Here is a 24,149-nt window from a genome sequence, read left to right as displayed (position 1 = left end):
TCGTAGACACATCGATAGTTTATCATTTATTATTTCTTTAGCTAATTAAGACAATTACTTGATAAAAGTTTTGATTTAGAGAAAATACAACTGAAAATTATTTTCATTATGTATTTTATTCATAAAATGTTCAATAGTTATTTATAGAAAAGGGTAACACTATCTTTGCAACTCGAAAATCTAATTAGGAATCAAAACTATCCAATTCTTGGGGTGTATTTTCCATGAATCTAAACAGTCCTCATTGAAAATTATGCTTGCATAATTTCTCAGATCTTTTTCATGAAAATAGTCTAGTTATGACAGTATTGCTACTGCCTGACACTCCTTTCATCGAAGCTCTAATAGTGCATTAGGCACTCTATTGTGCCCTTTAAGTGGCATAAAATTTTACAATTGTGAAGAATTCAGATCAAGTTATGGGGAAAGAATAGCTTGTTTTTTTTTTTCACTTTAAATGATTTTTATTTTAGCATCTCCCAAAATATTACGAAAAGTATTCAGACTTAATTCAACATTTAGCGCAGTTACCGTTTTAAAAGGAGTTATAATACAACGTAAAATGTTTTAGGAGTTCATTTAAAAAAAAAATTCTGCATGCGTTAAATGATACCATCTTTGTCAAACAATGATATTTAGATCACATACTATTGCATCTATTGTATACAACTAGCACCAGCAGCTTTTAAAAATTTAGTTTTACGATTGAGATACTAAATATTTTCACCCGAAAGTTCTTAAAATGGGTAAGTTTTGCTGATAAAACTTCTAAAATCCAAACTATATATATATATAACAACGTATTAATGCACAAATTGACAGGAGTACTGCAGTGCTTTGCATTATTCCAGCTAATTTGCTCAATAATACGTTATTTTGTATTTTGTAACTTTTCTAGTACAAAAATATTTTTTTCAACTCTCGTTGACATGACTCTTGGTGAAATTCAAAAAGTTTTTTGTTTTTGGTGAGAAAGATAAAATTCCTTAAATTATTTTTGTAATATGCTTGTACGCTTTTGAAATTTCATTTGAATTACTCCATTAAATTCATATTGATATTAGTTGTGGCAAAAATCGCTTTCATAAATAAGTTCAAAATTCTTCATGATTTATTAAATGTTTTGACATAATTTCCTGTTTATATTTTTAAAGTTTCAACTGTATTCTCCACGCCTTCACTGAGCAAATCTATGTTATCATTTGTGCTGTAAGAAAAAATCAGTCACCAAAAATTTTAACAGAAGTTTGTTTTTCATGTGCAATTATCTTGAGAAATTCCTTTATAATGGAAGTTTAAACCAGTTCCTCGAGAGAAACAAAAATACAATAACAGCAACAGCAAGTTTTGAGAACGTTAACAATAACTCGAGAAAGAAAATACAAACTAAAAAGGACACAGTGTTGTGGAGAGAGACGAATGTAATTGAAATTTTGTTTGCAAAAGCTTCTGTTTCCTCTTTTTGACCTTAACGTATTTGTAAGGGGAAAACGTAAGGTCAATACACTCAAGTGCTGCAAAGTTTTATAAATTTTTCTAGCGAAATACGTTCGAAATAAACTTCTTATTTTGGCAAAAATAAAAATACAATTGGAAGAAAGTAACTTAAAAATTTTTTTACAGCAAGTTCGCTAAACTTTTGATTATAGACATTTTAAACTTTCGACAAACAAAATGTGCGAATACATCACATTAATATAGGATAGGAAGGGACAATCGCTCCCTCTTATCCATCCTTGCTATATACTGTTAAGATGAAAAGATACGTCACAAAACCTGTGACTAAGTGTCCTTTTTTGGTTTACGAAAAATCTACATAAATAAATAAATAACAAAATGGTTTTCAATGTGCACGGATTAGACTCAAACCGTATAATCCGCACACGAATAACCAGGAATACACATTTTTTTAACCGTCCAGTTACTAAATCACTAAATTCTATTTTTCACAAAAAAAAAATCATATTTTAGACAGCGGGTCATCCAAATACATAATTCTCGAGGTCAGCTGGCTAAAGCCGTGATATCTTTTAAACATGAAAGCAACCCAGAATAACGATTTAATTCATCCGCCCCTTTCAGAGCGTTCCAGGGTGGGATGCATTGAGTCACTATCATGAATACAGGTAACGGGTTAAAATATCTGATTCAATGAAAAGGAAGAAAGGGTATAAAGAAAAAAGAAAAAAAGAATGAGCAAAGCAACAGCACGATCAGTTCCATATTTATCATTTCACGGCTTGTGGTGTTTGTTTAGTTGGTTGTTTATGGTTCTGAGATCTGGAAATTTTATTTGTTCTGAGGAAGCCGGTTATAGTCACGCTATGTGCCGACGTAAACGAGGAACAAAAGTGGGGGTTAATTCTGCACCAGACAATAGGGGGATATAAATGAGGGAGAACGTTTGTAGTTTTTGGAGAAAATGGCATAAATCTTGTGATTTATTGCTTTTTACCTTTCAGGTTGTTTTCAATAGTTCCATCTGTTATGGCTACACGAGTGTGTTTCGTGTTATGTCTGTTTCAGGAAAATTAAGGTCTATTATGCACACAAAGCCGAATTTACATAATATTGAGGTGAAGCATAGAATGAAATATCACAAGCCAAAGGTGCATAGAACGTTAGAAAGAGTTCAAGGTTGATGCGCTGTTCTTTTTATCTCTGATGTTAAGGGTTTCGAAATTACTCTCAAGTAATCTGAAATCGGTCTAAAACTATTTATAAATCGTGTGTTTTTGGATCTGTTCGGAAGAATTTCATAAAAAAAATTAGCTATCAAGCAATACAGTATTATAAACTATGGCTCATATTTCAACGGAGTTTTAAGTTTTTCTATTAAATTGTTTTCAAAAGAATTTCTGCAACAAGCGTTTAAATAACATATTTCGAATGCTTTATGTACATGACCAATACACCCACACTTGGTATTCAAACATTAACTAATACATAATCATTTATACATAAATAATTAGAGCTTCTGAAGAAGCATTTTTGATAAGGTACTTTATGGATGCCGCCTGAATGGTCTAGTGGTCAGAGAAGTCTGACTATGACAGGAAGGTCCGGGTTCAAATCCCGTCTCGGGCATGGACGTACTTTCTCTCTCCTGTCCTTTCTTTGTGTGAATGTGCTGTGTGAATGGTTGCCTACCTTATAAACGGGTCCTTATGGCATGTGTGTACTGTAGAAGTCGGACTTCACACCAAATTAAGGTACAGTTGGAAAAGTGAAGCAGCGCACCCCAAATTGGCAGCCTAGCTGGCACACGACAACAACTTTATGGATTTTTCTTTAGAATTCCATGATTTTTTGTGAATGAACTATCAATTCTAGCATGCAGAATTTTCTTAAATATCTTTTCTCACCGAAAACTTCTGTTTTCTAACATATAAGTACATAATTATTTGAAAAAACAACCTCCTGGCTCCATCTTATTTCGACATATTAAAATTCGAATACAATATCCATTAATTCCGTTTCTAAATTAACACTATGTTTCTAGGAACAACATCATCAAAGTCGCATCAGACAAAACAATGGAACGTGCTAAAAAACTTCACGTGGCATCAAAAACTATTGGAAAATCCTCATTGGTGAAATTTTTTCCGCAACAATGGCAACATAGGTGCAAATACTTCACTTCCACTCACGACCCTAATATGAGTCTGTAAAACACTAGTTACCAACCTTATTTGTTGTCCATCCCCTTCCACCGGGCATTACAGAGTGAAACAATAAAACATACTGACACTTTCGTTTTATAGAAACCAAGTCAGTTTTAGCGATTCTTTATACTACATTACTGGCAGTGCCCGTGCTAAAAATTTAAAGGAAGTCTGTTGGATAAAAAAAAAAAAAAATGCCACGCGTACATGTAAAAAAAACCTTCTATGAAGGTTTAATCAATCATGATAACAATGAGCTAAACAAAAACAATCGTCAAGATTAATAATGTGCTGTAACGGAAAAATACCGAGTCTCCGATATAATAAAGGTAACAGTTTTCAAAGAGCGGCAACTGCCCTTTAAAATCCTCGTCTGGAATAGTTTTGAAAATATTCATTGGAATGGATCTAATAGCATAAAAAACACCCTTTCAAATTAGAGAAATATTCCTCAATATCGCCATTAAAACAAACATATCATTCACCCTTAAAAATATCGTTAACAAAACCAGAAAGAGTCAGATATTTTTAAAAACTACGCATCCATTAAAATCGTATGTGAAAATATCGACTAGCGAAAACTTAATCAAAAGGGAAATATATTTTAAATGCCCTGCTACAGACAAAGCCTCGATGCATTAAAAGCCGATTGCAAGAAATTTTACTTCTAGATACTCAAGCAAGAAATGGCAATAAATAATATTGTTCAGTTTTTCTTTAAGCTAAAATTAATCTCGCGCAAAAAATGGAGGAAGAAATTTCTTTTTGAAATAAATTAATTTTTACTTCAAACGCTTATAACTTTTTTGTAGTCATTTTTCGATGTCCACGGCTTTAGTCTTTGCCGATATTTTTGAAATGGTGTTTTTTATGGGCTTTCCAACGGTACAAAAACCGAAAAAATCTGATCATTTCTTGGTATAGACGTAATGTATGTTCAACTGGATGTAAAATTGAGTTTATTAGTCTCTCCGTTAATTAGCGTCCTACGTGGTTGAGGTTGGGATATTTATGACCCTCGTAAAATTTCGTTTTTTTAAAATACCTGGTTCGACCTTGAACTCGTGCCCATTCTTGAGAATTTCGCATATAAGTGCGCAACGTTCCCCATTCCATTTCACCCCCTTAAAATTGAAAATTCCAAAAATCCTTTCTTAAAACAAATCTATGTTCCAAATTTCAGTTTTCTAGCCTCAGTAGTTTTGGCTGTGCGTTGATTGTCAGTCAGGACAAGCTATTTTATATAAACAGATATCTTCTCTCTCTCTCTCTCTCTCTCTCGCATACGCTAATTATAATACAAGTTGTCGTCAAGTTTTAACTCGTTGGGACAAGACATAAATATCAAGACAAAATATTTTATAACTTTTAAATGTAATAATCGAGTATACATACAGTGGTGACTTCGTAGCGTTTTGGCAATTTAAGAAAAATATTAAAATTGAGTTTTTTTTAAAATACACACTTCAGTGACCTATTTGGTGCCATGAACTCGTGTCCAATGTGTTCATGCCTTACTGGACCCCTGGTGACTTTATGAACTAGCCTTACCAATCGACAAACTTACGACATGTACGAGGCAAGCCCTAACGTAAAATTATAACTCGTGCAAACCTAACCTGCCAACATTGGGAAGACTCCGCAGATTCTTACCACATCACTACAATGCTCCCAGGTTAGCTTTGCGCCAATTATAATTGAAGAAGGTAAATAAATACCTTTGTGCTGAACAGTAAAGTGAGAAAAAACAACGTCAAAAAAAGCACAAACTGCCAATTACAGCAGATACGTGTTTCACGTGTTTGCTGTAACTGGCAGTTTGTGCTTTTTTTGACGTTGTTTTTTCTTACTTTATAGTTGAAGAGTTGAAAATTTCCATTTACAGGTACATTATAGCTAAAGATGTCTTCAAACATTATAACTACTACAACACGAGGCATTTTTGAACATTTACATAATCCAAGTTCATCATTACAAACAGATTACAAGACACATACAGTGATCCACTCGATGTTGGTGGATATTACGACATGCTTAAGTAGACCGTTATCTGTATAACGGAAGAAAACCGTCACATTTCACTGGTTTGTTGCTTGAGATTTTCCATTTTACCTTTTCCGCAGACGCCACCAGTAACAGCTTCCATAAGATCTATTAGGAGAACATTCGAATCGTAACGGGTTAATTCGCGGAAATGTTAAGTGGCGTTTTTATATCAGCGCCATTTTGCAAACCTCTATTATAGAAAGCAACGAATAGATCCGGATGCGTATTTATTCGAACACATACGCTCACTTCATTGTTGGAGTTGCTTCGCGGTCAGCGAGTTTTGCTGTTGTTTTAATCCCTATCAAAGCTTCATTCATGTGTTCCACTTCATATTATGTTGGTGATAGCTATCACTAGCACGTACCCGTGGTGATATAAAGCACCTCGTTCGAGGCTCTCTTTCGAAGGAAATGCAGCAGAGAATTATTTCATTCCAATTGCTTCCTGTTCAGTTCAGGTTATTGGGTTCTATGCTACTTGATTCAATTATTAAATAGATCTTTTTGATGAGATTCATAAATACGGTAGCTAATCATAGCTTGAAAAAAATAAGAACATTTTGTAAACCAAAAAATAGAGGTTATGGAGTTTCTGCAGTAAAAAGATTTACTCAGATTCTTTTGATTCAAAACATAGACTAATAATAAGAGTAGACCGAGCTTTCTCAGACTTGCTGATGAAATTGGTATAGACGACACCAATCGTCAGTTTATAAACAGATTAAATACTCGTGTTCGATGCGCTCGAAAACACATGAATTATATAAATGAATGGTTGAAAGATATTTTTAGAGATGAAAAAACGTTTAATTTACATGGACTGGATGGTTGGGCCACATTGCTCAGGGCTGCAGAGTTGGAGTCGGGAAGTGGGAATACGACAGGCTTTGAAATAAAGGAGTCGGAGACTCAAAAATTAAAGGAATCGGAGTCGATCGTTGTCCCCCTAGCTCCTCTGTAATGATATTACTGGAATGACCTTTGCAAGGAACCACGAACAAATTTTAGCAGACAACAATGGGAGAGGATTCATACATGGTGTGGTTCAATGGAAAATCTAGTGTTTTAAGAAAAGAAAATCATCAGCGTTGCGAAGATTATCAGAAAATTCTTGAAGTACGGTAACTAGGAAAGTTGCTAGATGGAGACAAATGGATGCTCTATGGTTGGGGTAAACCTAACCTGACCGCTTGCGCAATGGTGTGATGACGCTTTCTGTAGCCTTCCCAATGCTTCCAAGTTACTGTGCCCTAACTATAGTAAGACATCACCCTCGAGGGTCCCTTGTTTCTATCATAACTATAATTTGACAGTTGGCCCATTTTATGTGCCTCAATCATGCACTAATTTAAACAAAGCAAGTCACTGTTATGAACTGATCATCAGCTATGATTCCTGGTCTCGCCGAATAGGGAATGTCTGGTTAATATTAATACGAAGCTTTGCTAATAAGAGACAATTCGAAACAGTTTAAGATTTGAAGTACGGAAAATAATGAAAATCGCTTTCTTTAAGCCAAAATTTCCTCAAAATCTTGTTTTGAGAGTGTCTGGTGAAATTTCTAAAGTGATTATCAAAAATGGCTTAAAAATACGAACGTTAATGAAAAAGTAGGTATTGCATTAATAACAACCGCCACCCGATCGTTCCTTCATCCAACTCCACCTATTTATTAATTAACGTTAGTGCCACTGCTTAATTACATTTACTTTTAATTAAACCAACAATTTTTGTGTTTTAGTAGCAATCTAAAAGCTAATTATAAGCTTAGTTGTTTTACTTGGTTTACAAAAAAAGTGGCGATCAGAAAACAGAAAGAAAAATATTAAATGAGACTAATATAATTTGATGCAACTAGCTACTGACGATCAGAAAACATTCTCAATCTTGATCTTCAGTGATGGTGCGATATTTTTCTGCCGTATTATTATTTCAATATTATTTATAATTAGATCTCCTTTTTCCGCTTCTAAAATCTTAAAATAAGAAATCGTCTTTGTCTATAACCTTTTGGGATACACTCTAAAAAGTGAAAACCGGACACATTTTGTTAGCACGTAGCGTAACACTTTTATTACTTCCCTCTCTTGTGGCAGCTAGAAGGGCTCCACTGAACATGTTTTATGTTTTTAGGGTAATGTTCCTCTAAAATAGGAGAAGTCAAATTATCTGTCTTTAAGATCGATTTAATACGCTAATTAGTTGTCGCAACGTAGTCTTGAAATCTTTCTCATTTTGGTGAAAGATGATTCTTGACTAAAATACTTTACATACATATATTATAACATTCGGTTAGCAGTATATTTGTTCAGTAAAACTAATACAGATTTTTTTTTTTTAATTCACACATATGTGTACAAATACAAAGAGTGTCTACATATGTATTCAATGGCAAGTTTGCGCTTCATTTCAATCAGATACTTGAGTAGTTTGTTGAGTAGTGTTTAGGATTTAAATTCACTTCATGGCAATATTATAGAGAATGAAAAATATTTAAAAACTGCCGAACAGTGGGAAATAGCGAATGAATGGCAGGAGCAGTAAAGTCATCCAACATGACGTTACTTTCAATTATGAGGTACCCATTGGCGGATACAGACTACCATGGGACAGAGTGGGAGGTCATGATAAAGAATGACCCTCCCCCCAAACGAACGTACGGTTTTCGCTTGGTTGTAAAAAAAAAAGCACGAAATTGATCAGGAATAGGGTTCTTTTCGGCATAAACGTTGCAAATTAATTTTATAAGCAAAGAAAGAAGAAATTTCAAAAATCTACTTTCAAAAGTAATTAATGGGTTGAAAAGACAACTAAAATCTTTAATATTTTGTTCATACAATGTTTAAACACAATGCGGACAGATACTATTGTCGACTATTTAGGGGGGTGATGGTCACGTTCCCCACGACCCTCCCCTTGTAACCGCCACTGGGGGTACTTCTTTATTTTTTATTCAGTGCATAAGACATCTAACGGAGAATGTAGGAGCTAGTTGTGTAACAGTTGATTTGTGTTGTGACCAGAAACAGTAGTCTGAGCTACAGTAGAGGACGTTTTCCATGTTTACTTACGAAAAAAAAAAATATCGTGAACACAGGTAAAGCGTCCATACCAACATGGCAGCCAGTATGAAACAACAATGTTATAGAACCAATATTCGTAAAGATAAACTTATTCGAATTCGTAATGTGGAGAAGCAGCCATTAAGAATCTTTAGCAATGTTCAATTTGCAAAAGTGTCAGACATGAGCAATGCCTGCAGAGTCGGAGTCGGACTGATTTTGTGCTAAAGAAGCCAAAATTGGAGTCGGGAGTCGAAGGTTTAAAATTTTAAGAGTCGGAGTTGGTCATTTTCTCTTAATCCGCAACTCTGTCAGTGCTGTCGGAGTAAGACTGATTTTGCGGTAAAGGAGTCGGAGTCGAAGGCTCTAAAATTCCCAAAGTTGGAGCCGAAGTCAGTCATTTTTCTTTTGACTCCGAATAGCCCTGGTTTACTTTTCTACTTTTACACAAGGAAACCCACAGCTTCGTATATTAGCAACAAGATAGCCGTCTAATATTTTACGCACATCGGCTAGATAGCATTTCACTTTCGACTTTATCGTCCATGCCGCACCTCCTTGAAATGACAGCTTTTTCTATAGCTGACAGCATTCGACGTAATACATTAGATCTCCACCGCAATAAATCAATTGTAGAATGCGAATGCGGGACGTTACTGCACCATAAAGTAAACAAGTTGGTCTTTTGTTATAAGTGTTGCATTTCGTCTGGTTTTATAGAAAATAAAAAGATAAAATATTTCTTTTTTTTTTTTTTGCTAAAGATAATCCGCATAAATCCCGTGAATCAGTTCTCTCTGGCGACTGAAAAAAAAAACAAATCAAATGACTAGCTCATTTAGGACGAGCCAAAAAAAATCAATTTAGTACATAATTTTTTAATTTGGATTAATTTCACTTTGCCTTTAGTCTTTGCAATTTCAAGTAAAGAGATAATTTACAAGCAAAGTAATGTTTATTTTTCTAAAATTTTCAGTCATCATCAATTGTAATTTTCTCCTGAACAACATGTTGTTAACGTCCCACATATGTGTAAACTATAAAAAAGTTAAATAAGTTCATATTTTGTCAGTTAATTTAGAATTGGAGAGTGTAGCCTATTAATCAAAGATTAAGTTCAAAAAGTTGTCGAATATTATTCGAAGCATTCCTACTGAACAAAGAAAACCACTTTAAAGTTTTAAATTAAAAAAGCATTTTTTTTTATTATTTGAGATTTCAGAAAAAATGTACTTTTGGCATGTTTCAAGATAAAATTTCTTCTGCTTTAGTTTTCAATTTTAGATTTAATAATCTGCTCTGTTTTTAATTGAAAAAGTTAGTTGTTCACCACAAAATCATGCGAGAACCAATCATGTTGTATCAGCCCTTTCTCTGAAACTGAATTTTTAAAAATAATTTGTCATGGGTGGGGCCTAAAAATTTTTCCTTACACTTAAGACTACAACTTTTGTCGGACTCTGGTCATTAGTATTGTTTAGGATAGTAAAGATAATATTTCTTTTTATTGAACCTTTTTTCCCCTAGTGTTTACTAAAACAGAAAAACAATTCTTTCCATAATACATGATTAAATAAATTGCATGAATATAAAGTGCATACAATAAGTTCGCAATACAAATCTGTACTGATATCACTAGAATGTGTGTAAAACTTGTGCTTAAAGTAGGGGAATGTGGAGCAAAGTGAAATGGTTAAGATTACTTACTTTTTTTCAAAACGAACAAGTAGAAAATTTATTCTGAAAATTACGATACATAACGAAAAAACAATATATTTTACTATAGAACTTGCATTAATTTTTTTTCTTTTAATTTATGGCAATGAATTTGTACCTCCAAAAAAAGGTTGAAATTGTTCACTCCTTTTGAAAACTTTCATTCGGCAAGGTGAAAAATAAAATATTTTTCTAATAAAATATTTTCTGTTCGATTATTAAAGATATTTTTATCAAATAAATGAAACAATAAAAGAATGAATGACTAAATGGAAAGGGAAAGAAACAAGAAATAAATAAATAAGTTTATATATGAGAAAAAATCAGGTAATAAAATAGTGTATGAAGAAGAAAATAAGTAAATGAAGGATTAAGAAAGAGAATAATTAAATGAAAGAATGTAAATGAAATAATTAATAAAGGAATACGTAAGTGATTCGATAAAACGTTGAAAAAGTAAATGAAACGAACTATTTCACTTTCCCTCGAATGCACTTGCCTAACTATACAAAGCATTTAAAGTACAAATTAGCTTAATATTAAACAACTATATACTGCACTGAAAATTAGTAGGTCTAAATTAGTATTTGAAATGTTAATAACAAGAACTTGATCTTTCAATAATAACAAAAATAATTGTTGATTTACTACAAAATATAACAATATGAGTATCAGTTTTTGAAAAATGATTGTATTATCATATTCTTGATTTTCTGAGGTAATTGTTTCTTGACAGGAATAGACTACATATTAAAAATATTACTAGATAGGTGGCTCTAAAAATATTGTAAATATTTCACTATTTCACTTCGCTCCGCAATTTCATTTTGCCCCACATTCCCCTCCATTTTCGATGGAAACAATACGTGAATTCAATAATATTTAATGTTTAACGAAGTAAGATGTTTCATATTGCTCAATGCATAAAAGTTACTATTCTTCACGGAAAATTAAATGCGCGTTTTTATTTTGTCTGACAGAATACGTCATTGGTTTTGAATTTCCGCCTTTTGTTTTGACAGAAACAGGTTTTCTGAATCTGGGAGTCCCGAACTTAATATTTTGGGAGTGCTGAAATTCTCAATTTACCAAATGCAGCTCAAATTATGCCGAATGATAAAATACGAGTATGCACGCCTAAATGCATCTTATAAAAAGGTACATTCGGACATTAAAAATTTCAATCTTTGCAATTATGCCTTCAAATTTTCTGAATCGTCAGACAAAATTTGCTGAATAAGAAAAAAATTGGGGGGTTACAGTAACCTCCCATCGGGGTACAACTGCTTTTGAAGAAGTTACGGGAACAAAACACTTAAGTTCCAAATGCGCAAGAATATAATTTTAGAACTTATATTTATTACAGAAGAGGTGGATGTATAGAATTGACACTATGTTTACAAGGACAAGTTAGTATGTAATAAGCAATTTATGAGCATTGACCACATAACCTTTTTCGCCATTTTTTTAAGATTCCAGACAGAAATTAAAAAATACATTCAGATTGTTAACTTTACTTCAGAAAACGTTTCCAACTCAAACATGATTTAAAACTAAATATGCACTGAGAGCAAAAGAACATGGACAAACATTTCAAGTCGTGCGGCAAAAAGTTAATAGCCAACATGAAATGACTAGTTATAATAAAAATATACACAAAATGGTCCATCCTTCTATAGTAGAAATTAATAATAATAACGATGATAAAACACAAAACTACAAATCATTGCACGTAGTATTTTTAGGCTTTGAATGTGGAAGACATAAACTAATGGTTAAAACCTTTTTGTAAATGTTCTTAAAAAGCCATATTTACCTGTTTTCGAAAAATAAGAACATTTTTGTGTGTCTAAATCAGTGTTTTCTAAATAAAATTATGAATGAGGTACACCATATGTGTACCTCATTCATAGTTTTCGTAATATTAAGAACCCGCGTCAAAAAAAAAAAAAAAAAAAAAACTGAAAAAAGGCGAAGAAGAACTATACAGTTTGACTAATATCAAAATATGATTATTGTAATTTCCTCTTTTTGGCTATAGACAAAAAAAAAAAAAAAAAAAAAAAAAAAAAAAAAAAAAAAAAGAAGAAAACAAAAATTCACGCATCTTCTTTATCTTTCTTTACTAATAATAAAGCGCAAAGTCTCTCTGTCTGGATGTCTGTAGGATGTCTGTGACGCGCATAGCGCCTAGACCGTTCGGCTGATTTTCATGAAATTTGGCGCAAAGTTAGTTTGTAGCATAGGGGTGTGCACCTCGAAGCGAATTTTCGAAAATTCGATTTTATTCTTTTTCTATTTCAATTTTAAGAACATTTTCCAGAGCAAAATTATCATAACATGGACGAGTAAATAACGAAATTATCATGACGTGGAATAGGAGAGCGAATGAACATAGCAAATTGGCGAGAAATTCATCATCCATTATTTGTTATTATTGTCATTTGTTATATTCGTCATCCATTATTATTACAGGCGAACCGAATGACCTTTTAATTTTCAGCTACGGGCAAAGCTGTGAGGGTACCACTAGTAGTAGAATAAAAATAAAATATGTGAGTTATATAATGAACAACATTTATCAGTGTTATGAATGGAACTATTTAAATGTTGAGAAAACAAATAACTATAACTAATTTAAATTCTTGTTAACTTTAGCCTGTGATGTGTTTATATATCGAAAAGCTTGTTAATTTATTATTATTTTTTTGAACTTAACCTGATGTTTGAAATGCTGACGGAAGAGACATATTTTTGGCCTTTTTCTCTGTAAGACAGAATTCCACAATCCAAAATTATATCTTGCTTTTAGTTATGGTTTATTCCTTATTTGGTTTACCCAATGTTCTCAGCTCAGTGCAACTTATGGCTTCCAAAAAAAATTCCAGTCCCCTTGGGATACATACAGCATACTTCGCAAAACACTGGCTTAAAGCACTAATTTCCAAAGTGCTGCAAAAATCAGCTTTGATAGGATAATAGAAGCTACTATTCCATGATCCACAAAAGAATCCTTTGCGCTTTTTAGAGAAAAAGAAATATTAGGGCCAATCCAGCACGTGAAATTAAATGAAGGGCCACGGGGAAGAATGATCATAGTCCACCATGCTCAAATTTCCCTCATTAGTTTTGAGCTTGAAATCTCGAATCATTTCCCAGTTAGTCTTCTTCTTCCCTGTTAAAACTCACACACTATGATGATTTTAGCCTGAATAATATTTCTCTTGAATACTGTCTGTAACAATATACGTGTAAACAGTAACAGGTTAACCCTGTTTTTTTTAAAGAAAAATGGACTTTGATCGTTCTTCCCCGTAGCCCTTTAAATGTTATCGTGGAGCCCGCTTTTGGCAACAAGATGTTAAATCCATACAGGTACAAGAGAATAATTTCATTTTCAGCTTTCAAGAGAAACAATTTATGTTTTTTTTTTTTTTTAATTTAAAACAAAATTACTAAGAAAGGGAAGTTTTAGAAGAAAAGTATTGCATTCGTGGTTACTTTTATACACAATTTAAAAAAATTTAAAGAAAAAAATAAGGGGAGAGGGTGATTGTCATAGTTTTGAAGCATCATTAGACAACTGTTCGCTTTAAATAAATGAAATTATTTTGGTACTATTAATTGTTTTAACTTGCCACTCTTACTACGAATAATAAATAAATAAATACTTCCTACACCTGAATATGTGTTCACGAATTCCCGATTGTGCACGTTTATTAATTTCTAAATTCAGACAATCAAATTATAAAAAAAAAATGTTCAAATCTAACGTTCATTTAGTTTATTTGGATGAATCCTTGTATCCTTTTCTTAACTGTACAGTTGAATTGCGCTACAACGCGATTCAACTTACGCGAAACGGCTACAACTCGAGGTTTCCACGAGTAACAAATTTTAGAGCTAACGCAAATTCCTTGCCCGCAGCACGAAAATTTTAGGAAAGGACTCGCGGTGCGTTAGTATTGCTCATCACTCTTCTTCTTTCTCTACTTCTGACGAGTTGCCTAATGTGAATACACTGTCAAGAGCAGACTGATAACGTTCTGATCTCGCGGCATAAATTATCCCCATCATTTTTTAAGTTATAAATATAATTACTGGATCTACTGTACAGTACTATTATAGTGCTAGACTTTATCATTATTTGTGCCTTTGTCTCCCATTCATTTTGTGCATCGTATCAGTATTTTAAATACTCAGCTTTTTTTTTTTTAATAAAGTAAAAATTTAGTTTTTAATGTGAAAATGGTTTAAAACAGTTTAGGTTTTTTTTTTTTTTTTTTTTTTTACAAACATCTGAAATAAATGGTTAGGTTTATTTGAAAAATCCTTTACATACCCTTTTCCACAACGCGAAATTCTGACTTACGCGAGGGATTTTTAAACGCATCCTTCGCTGAAGTCGAGACTCGATTGTACATAAATAATTCAGAAAATATGTGGAATTTTCCTTCAGTATTATTGACGTGAATAAAACTGCAGCATTAATGCAGCTGCTGATGCATAAAATATAGTTAGTGCTTCTTTGTCTTCATCGCAACAATTATTCTTTAAGAACGTCTTACAGGCATGAAGGGAATTTTTAATTTTTCAAAACAGAAAGGCTAGGGCACTAACATGCGAAGAACTATTATGTCGTAAATGCTCACTTAGAGCTCAGCAAAAAGTCAATTACTTATCGAATGCTAATATAAGTTGTTTTATTTTTTAATGTAATTTTTTCTAAATAGCTTATAAACAATGCATTTAACAAAATAAGATGCAAATTTAAAAATTCTACACCGATCACATATTTAATTACCAGTGGTACTCGCACGGCTTTGCTCGTAGTAGAAAATTAAATGGTCAATTGGTTCGTCTGTATGTTTACAAATAATGGATGATGAATTTCTTGCTAATTGGCTATGTTCATTCGCTCTCCCATTCCACGTCATGATAATTTCGTAATTTACTCGTCCATCTTATGATAATTCTTCTCCGGAAAATAGTCTTAAAATTGACATAGAAAAAGAACAAAATCGAATTTTTGAAAAATCGCTTCGAGGTGCACACCCTCATGCTAAAAACTAACTTTTTGCCGAATTTCATGAAAATCGGCCGAACGGTTTAGGCGCTATGCGCGTCACAGAGATCCAGACATCTAGACATCTTGACAGAGAGACTTTGAGCTTTATTATTAGTAAAGATTTACAGCTTTCATATATTTTTCGAAGTTCGTAAATTCTTTGTGGTCTTTCCATCTTAATTACCCCATTGCGCATGCCTACGCTGACAGGCAAGAAAACCTTCGAAAACAAGATTTAATGAAGATCTTTCTAAGATGGGAATATGTTTCTTATGTGATAGACCACGGATAGCATTGTGAAACACGCTCAAAATTCAAATAAGGAAAAATACGGAAAAAGAAGGCAAAACTGAAGGAAAAAAACGAATGAGTGAAAGGTACAACATTTCGGAAGGTAATATTTCATTAAACATCAAAAGTTAATGTTTATTTAACGTGCGTTCCAGCATTACGAAATAAAATATTTAAACCTGACCTCGTAATATAATTATTTGTAAAAATAAGTCCATATGCTCAATTCCTCGTGTTATGTTATCTGAATAGAGCCTAAAAATACAATTCTGAGTAAACATTATTGATGCTCGTAGAGATCTACAAGATATTTAAATCAGCAAATGAACAATAAAAATAAAGTTCAAACATCATAGAACCGAACAATAATGCAATTGAGCAAATGTTTATTTAGATTAGAGCAAAGATTTACAACAAATAACCTATCATCTAATTTTTTTAAACGAAGATAATTAATTAAATATTCCAATAATTCCCTCTAAGCAGGGATCTGTTGAGATATCATGCTAAAACAGCAATATCCTTAAGTTTAAAATATTATGTAAACCTTCTTGAAATGTACACAACCTAGAACTCCAAACAAAAACTAAAATAAATAAAAATCCCATTAAAAAATTTTATTTTTGATAATTTACTCAAAGTAAAACACAATGGAAAAAAATGAGTATTCTTAGAAATATATTTTGTTCAATCAGTTTTATAACTTAAAATAAGTTTTGACAACACTGAAGGTTCTAGCGTTTAAATTCTTTTATCTTTTTTCCATCATGCATAAATTATCTTCTATCACATACAAAAAATTATTTTGTTTACTAACAAATCAACGTTTCATTGTTTTAAGGATAGCCTTGTATTTATATTTTAAACTAGATACTGAAACAGATGATTTTATGATTTTATTTAAGCACTAGTGGTACCCGCACGGCTTTGCCCGTAGTAGCAAAATGAAAAAATCATTTGGTTCGCCTGTATTGTTGCAAATAACGGAGGATGAATTTCTTGCCAATTTGCTCGTCCATGTGACGGTTTCACGGAATGACAATTTGGTAATTTACTCGTTCACGGTATGATAATTTGCTCGGTAAAAGTTCTTAAAATTTTAATGGAAAAAGAACAAAATTGAACGCTTCGAACTGCTCAACTCTATGCTACGAACTAATTCTGTGCTAAATTTTATGAAAATCGGAAAATTGGCCAAACGGTTTTGGCGCTATGCGCGTAACAGACATACAGAGATCCAGAAACACAGACATCCAGAAATCCAGATATCCAAACACACCGACTTTCAGCTTTTTTTATTAGTAAAGATGAATGGTCGGCTGGAACAACATTGGATGGGATTTTTTTTCAAAATTGGTTTTTCGGTGAAATGTTGGTTGGTTCGGTAAAAGACGAATTTGGGTTTATTTTTATCCTTTGGAGAAAAACATTTATTACGGTGGAGCAACATTAGATGTGACATTTTCTTGGCAGCATTTTCAAATTTAATTGCGCTGTCAGTAAAAATGCTCTCCAGTAAAATTTGTATCCTATATCATCCAAGGTTGTTTCAGCTGGACATTCAAACAACTATTATACCTAATTTTGCATTTATTGAAATAAATGATTTTTTTTTTTATTCCACTTACCAGCAAAAGAAACAGTTGCCATTCGAAGAAAATTAAAAGATTCCCTTGCGCGTTCCACTTTCACAACACATGTAAACGTTCAGCTCATCCTTTGATTACTGCAAACAATTAGATCGCGTGATGCAACAGATTGTTATCCAAGTTCTTGACATTAAAAAACACACCAAGTCTTGCACTAGTTGTTGCCCAAAGAGTAGGTGGGAAATGTGTTTTATCCTTTTTATTAATAAATGAAAAATCCAGGTCAGATAAACACCCACATAAAAACCGTTCGAAAAGCCACTGAGAGATAATTCTCAGTTTCGAAATTGAGAAAAACCTCAAAGTTACAATTTTTTCCTCGGATGGCAATATTCGCGCCTTTTTGTAAAAAATGGACTGGTGTTGAGTATCCCGTTACCGAACTGTCCGTTCATTGGAGCAATTCCGACTCTGTGAGCGAACAGTTGTTACCACATATCTGTCATCTACAGCCTCCTCGACAAGTCTGGGCTCCAACTTTTTTAACAACCGCACGGCAAGTTCGCTGATGATGTGATGAACTCACAGGTGAGGGGAAAGAGAACATCAGCGCCACCGTACGGCGATTTTCTTTTCCGGTCTCGAGATCGCTTGAGGTAGTTCAGGATGAAGAAAGTTGGAGCAGAGAATTGAAAACGCGATTCCTGTTTTTAAATTTCCCATCTGCTATTATTTCGGTGCTTCGCAGGTAAAAATGGTTACAGACGTTTCGTATTCGTAATATAGCAGCTTTGGTTTCAAGCAAAACTTTTTAACATCAGGGGCGGATACAGACTACTATTATAGGAAGAGTCATGCTGATGGATACCTCTAACCCTTAATAAACAAATCAAGTGTTGGTAAACAAAAATTTCTGAAACGGCTTGAGTGTCAACAAAAAGAACGAAATCGTCCAGAAAAAAAAGCACCTAATAGGGCATAAAGGTTGCTAATTAATTTCATAAGCAATGAAAAGAAGTAGATTTATACATATTTACTTTTAAAAATAAACTGAAGAAATGAAAAGATTTATTCATGGTTGATAAAGATTTTAGTGTCATATACTATTTCCATGAAATAAAAAGATAAAATATATTCATTTAACTAAAAATTTCAGTTTAAAATTGTTTTAAAATGCATTATTATATTTTTTATGAAGCTTAAACGTAATATATAGCAATAATCAGCATGCAATAAAATATTCCATGTATTATATAGTCTTATAAGATTTTTTCTTGTCTATCCAGTGATCGGAACATGCTACGAAACTTTAAAATTTCAGTGAGCAGAGTTATATAGTTCTGAAAAAATATTTTCGTAATGACACACTTTCTGCGCAATAATCTCACTTAATATAGGCTACAAGCCCTACAATGTAATTGTTTTATGCGTATATGTTTCATGTGAAAGAGTTTTTCGTTGAAATTTGATGCTTGTTCTGCATTTTTCAATCGCGCTCATATGTGACCCAGGCTTATACACATGTGCCCCCCTATAGGGGCACATGTAAACAATTGAAGACATTTAAAAGAAAACTCTATAAAGTAAAGAAATAATTTTTTTTTAACATTTGAAAAAAATCCATGTCCCAAAGAAAAGAATATTCATTCATGGGACATCTTTATTTTGAGAAATTGATAATATTTCTTAAAAAAATAAACAAATGAAAAAAATTGCTCAAATGTGCCCCCCTTTCCCCTCCTAACTGAAAATTCACCACTGAAAGATTTTCACGTAAATTTTCAAAATATTCTAATTCAAACCTTAAGCTGTTCAACATATTCATTGCCAAATCACGCGATTTCGCGAGAAGCAAAATAGATCCTCTTCCTTAAAACGATATTAATTATTAGGTGGGTCTGCTGGTGTTGACGTGGAGCCCATTTCAACGAACGTATTAAATGTCATTAAAATCAAGCACAGTTAACTATTCATAAAATAAAATTTCGTAATTTTCTTTTTTTTCAAGTGTATGATAAACTTAGGCCTCTGATGATCAGGAGCACTGTGGTACCTTCTTTGTTTCTCTTTCTCGTAATGAATTAAATTTCAACGTTTAAGATGATCATGAAAGCGTGACAAACAGACTGCAGGACTTTGCTTACATGTTTTGATTTCCACAGAGCCTAAACTCCAAGGATAAGTTATCTTAATGCATTCTTTATCTCTCTCTCACATTTCTTGCTCTCATTACCTATTTTTCTTCCTTCTACGTTTGACTTACATAACGATAAAATATTGTACAGAAACTTGGTTATAGAATTTTTCATATTGTATTCTGTTTATTTTTACATAAAAAAATAAAAGAGTTCATCAAGTAAGTAGAGAAAGTTTGTGACGATATTTCCTTGACTACAACGTGTTCTATGGACAATTCAGGCAATCATTTGTCTTATTTATTTAAGACGACATACATAATCAAAACATTTAATCTATAAGTGGTAAACACAAATATTTTCTTGAACAAATAAATGCAGTGCAATGCGCAGTTTGAGTTTAAATTTAGCTTTAATATATTTAAATGTGCTTAATCAATATGTAAGAAAAAATAGAAATATCTATTCAGTACCATTTTCAAAATTATACTTTCTTATTTATTTGCACGAACCTCATATTGCAAGCACGAAGACATTTTAATCCTATCTTAAAACATCAATTTTAGGTGTAACTCATGACAACTAAATAAAAAGTGGTTTATATTAATGTTTTGATACAAATATGCAGATAGAACAAGGAAATGACACCTAGGGCTAGTAGAGGTTTCCCCTCCAATGCCATCTTTTTATCTAGTTGCAAATTGTGCGTTAAAGAATACTTCATTCTAGATTTCATAGCCAAAAAAATATTTTCAAAGAATATATTATATTTTACAGTTAATGTAATCGTTATTATTTATAAAACTAAAATCCGAAAATTTCAACCAAAATCAAGAAATGCAAGATTTATTGAAAACTCAAAATATTGGGGGGAGGGGGCATCTCTGCTTATCTAGAGCAGTATAGCTTGTTAAGGCGTTTTTTAGAATTCAATTGTAAATTTTTGAAAACCAAAATGCGTGCTTTTATGTTGTATTGGAGTAAACGTTTAGTGAATGTAGAAAGCAGTTACTATTAAATAAAAGTCAGCGACAACGAATGACTAAAAATATATTGAAATAATATAGTAGTTCACTGAAACAATTCCTTTACAAAGCGTATAAGCGAACATCAGTGGTGTTGAAATGAATGGCGATAAATAAATAGAAAATAAAATCATATTGACATCGAAGCTGAGAAAACTGTTAAACGGTATGTTTTGCCACAAAATAAAAATTCTCTAATGATGTAGCATTATAAAATAAGAAGAATAGCTAAAAAGCAATCAACTCGTGGTGAAAAAAGCTCGTTACCGCAAATATTACCCTTCAAATATAAAAGAAAAACCAAAAGCAGCAGCATTTCAATTGAAATAAAATTATAGTCTACATCAAACTAGATTGAAACTAAGCACTGTAGAAAAGGAAAAACAGTAAGGGAAACGAAGACGAAACAAGTATGGGTATTTTACAAATAAAGAGAAAAGAAATTCGGATTTGGACCTCAAATGTGGGGGAAAAAAAACCTTACAATAAAATGAAAACGAAGTAAAAACTAAAAAGAGCAAAGCGAAAATGGGAGGACAGCAATAAACGTAATGTTTTGCAATCCCTGTTATGAATTCATAGTTCTGTACGGCCCTCATTTTTTCAAAACATTATTTATATATATATTGAATGATGTATGTTTTGTCTACATCCTAAAACAAACAGAATGCCTACCTAAAAAGATCGGTTTAAAACGAAAAAGGCGCAGTGAAAAAAAAAAAAACATGATTTCAAAGGAGAGAGAAACGTGATTCAAATACGTCATATTCTTTAAAATATAAAAAAGCCATTCGAATAACAGAAATAAATAAATAAGTAAATCAGTGGCGTAGCTAGGGAGAGGCGGAGGGGGCGGTCCGCCCCGGGCGGCACATTTCGTGGGGCGGCAAATTAACCCTTTTAATGTGGAGATTTTTTTTTTCCAAATAAGGAAATTATTGTTTTAATCTGTTACAGCAGGCAAAATGAAAATCTTCGATTTGTAAGACTTGTGTCGCTACTAAATTAAAATTACTTATATACTTTATGATTTTTTTAAAAACTTTTATAAGTCTTTCATGATAGCATATCAGTACAATTCCTTGTTTTATTTCTGAGGGGGCGGGAGTAGACAGTCATGGGACCAATGTTTTTTTTTTAGACTGTAGAAGTTATATCCAGGAGGAAGAAGACAATGAAGTTTTCCAATTTTCGTTATAAGAAAGAGTTAACATTGTATTTTAAGAGAAAGAGTTTCTTGAAAACCTCCTAGTGGACCAAAAGCTTTTTTCTTAACTTCAAGAAAATGGTGACAAGATAGTAAGAAATGAAGAGAGGGGGGAAAATGGTACACGAAACAATTTATTGCTTATCACAGGGGATGGCTTTGTATGTTGCAGGGCTTACTTTGATTTCTCATTCATTACAAGAGTTTTGTATTTGAACAGAAGTAAAAGGGATTTCTGTTTTCTTGTTTTTGAGAGCAGAAAATCTATGCGACAACTTTCGATCTTATGTTAGTCTATTCCTTATGGGGGGTAAACGAATTTCATTTTTCAACACTTGATTTGGTCCCTCAACTTGGCCAAGAATAGTCTAAAATTGTTTTTTAGCGTATATTCAGTTAAAAATGATTCCGATTGGGAACTTCTTCCACCTTCCACCAGTGATGCCAGATGGTCAAATCCAGATTTCCCCAATTCCATTCCAACTTTTCCCCAAAAAGCGATGTTTTCTATCAAAATTCCCCAAATTCAAAAATTATTTTTCCACTAATATTTTCATAAAATGAATCGACTCCTACTGATATTTTTGTCTCTTAAAAAATTTTTTTTCCCCAAATTGCCAAATTTTCTTATAAAATTCCCCAACTTTTTTTTTCTTCCCATTTTCGCTTTTTTTTTTTTGTCTTCTTTATCTTTATCTTTTTTTTTTAACCTTTACTAATAATAAAGCTGAAAGTCTCTCTGTCCGAATCTCTCTCTCTCTCTGTCAGGATCTCTGTGACGCGCATAGCACCTAGACCGTTCGACCGATTTTCATGAAATTTGGCAAAGAATTTGTTTGTAGCTTGGGGGTGTGCACCTTTAAGCGATTTTTCGAAAATTCGACTTAGTTCTTTTTCTATTCCAATTTTAAGAACATTTTCCCCAGAAAAATTATCATAAGATGGATGACTAAATTACCAAGTTATCATAATGTGGAACCGTAACGTGGGCAAGCCAATTGGCGAGAAATTCATCGTGCATTATTTGTAAATATACAGGGAAAAACCAAAATACCTTTTAATTTTCTACTACGGGCAAAGTCGTGCAGGTGCCACTAGTCATAAATACAAGAGCCTGACCGAGAGATAAGAAATAACCGAATATTTTAACTATTAATGCGAATTCCGTAGCATAATATTCCACATAATGCGAAATGCGAAGTCCATGAAGTTGAGCGAAGCTGAAACAACGTTTTTTTGATACAAACAATATAACTACCAGCTGTCAAGACGTAAACTTAAATACAAAAAAAAAAAAAAAAAAAAAAATCCCCAGGTTTTCCCCAAGAAAAAAATTTTTCCGCAAAGAATTCCCCTCAAAACCCATTTCCCCAAAATTTCCCCAGAGAGCACCAGATTTCCCCAAAATGGGGGAATTTCCCCCAATCTGGCAACACTGCCTTCCACCGTCTGGAGTCTAACAGCGTGAAAGATAGCTTCAAAATGTTTTTTAGGAGGTAGAGCTATCGAATCTTTCATCTCTTTTCCTGATATCACCAAAGATAGCTTGGAAATACGGTTTTAGACCGCAATGTTTAAAAATTTCTGGGTAGAACCCCAAACCCTGTCTTTTCCTCTAATGTAGCAAACACAGCCAAAAAGTACATGTTAAGGACATTAATTCTGAAAACTTTCCAGGAGAAATCTTCTCAATTTCTTCTAAAGTCTCAAAATATAACCTAAAATTACATTTTTAAAACTTTGATACTTCAATATCAATTTTTGTAAACAGCATTTGAACCTTGGCTATATTTTATCTCCTAACGTGATCAAAATACGTGATCGTAATCAATACGTGTTTAAAGACTTCAGTTTCGAAATTTTTCCGAGAAAGATACCTTAACCATCCCCCTCATCTAAAGTTTCCAAAGATTAAAACTGCGTTTTATAAACTTCAATTTTGAAAACTTTCCGAGGAAAGAAAGCCAAAATCCTCAGAATTTTTCCTAACGTCCCCACAGATAGCCCAAAATTTCGCTCATGGAAATTTGCGTGGGTAGGAGAGCTCGCTAATTCTTCCTTTTCAAAGATAGCCTAAAATGAACTTCAGCTTGAAGAAAGATTTTAGGGGGGAAGCCTCCTTCTTCCCCCTTTTGGTCCTAATATTATCAATATCAAACAAAGCCTAAAGTCGGTTGTCAATTACGGAAAGTTTCCATTAGTGAGCCGCCCGGCTTCACAACATTTTTGGTGCCATTAGGTATTAGGGAACCCTTTAACGTCACCAAAGATAGTCTAGAATTGCGTCTTTGAGATTCAAGTGCTGAACAAATTTCAAAGAAACAAGCCAAACCTTCCTATTCC

The 24,149-nt window shown here is 32.9% G+C and overlaps 1 protein-coding gene across 1 annotated transcript in view; it reads right to left on the bottom strand.

The window, feature by feature from the left end:
* The window catches only part of LOC129217383 (uncharacterized), a 111,617-nt gene extending 93,655 nt beyond the window's left edge, over positions 1 to 17,962 (bottom strand). Inside the window, exon 1 of the mRNA XM_054851675.1 lies at positions 17,479 to 17,962. The gene's annotated coding sequence lies outside the window, so the exon portion shown is untranslated. The remainder of the gene's footprint in view (positions 1 to 17,478) is intronic.
* Positions 17,963 to 24,149: the final 6,187 nt, after the last annotated feature.

Source organism: Uloborus diversus, chromosome 2 (assembly GCF_026930045.1).
Source record: "Uloborus diversus isolate 005 chromosome 2, Udiv.v.3.1, whole genome shotgun sequence".
In the NCBI taxonomy this organism is placed as follows: domain Eukaryota; kingdom Metazoa; phylum Arthropoda; class Arachnida; order Araneae; family Uloboridae; genus Uloborus; species Uloborus diversus.
The sequence above is the reverse complement of the archived record's forward strand: the minus strand, read 5'-3'. Positions and strand labels throughout refer to the sequence as shown.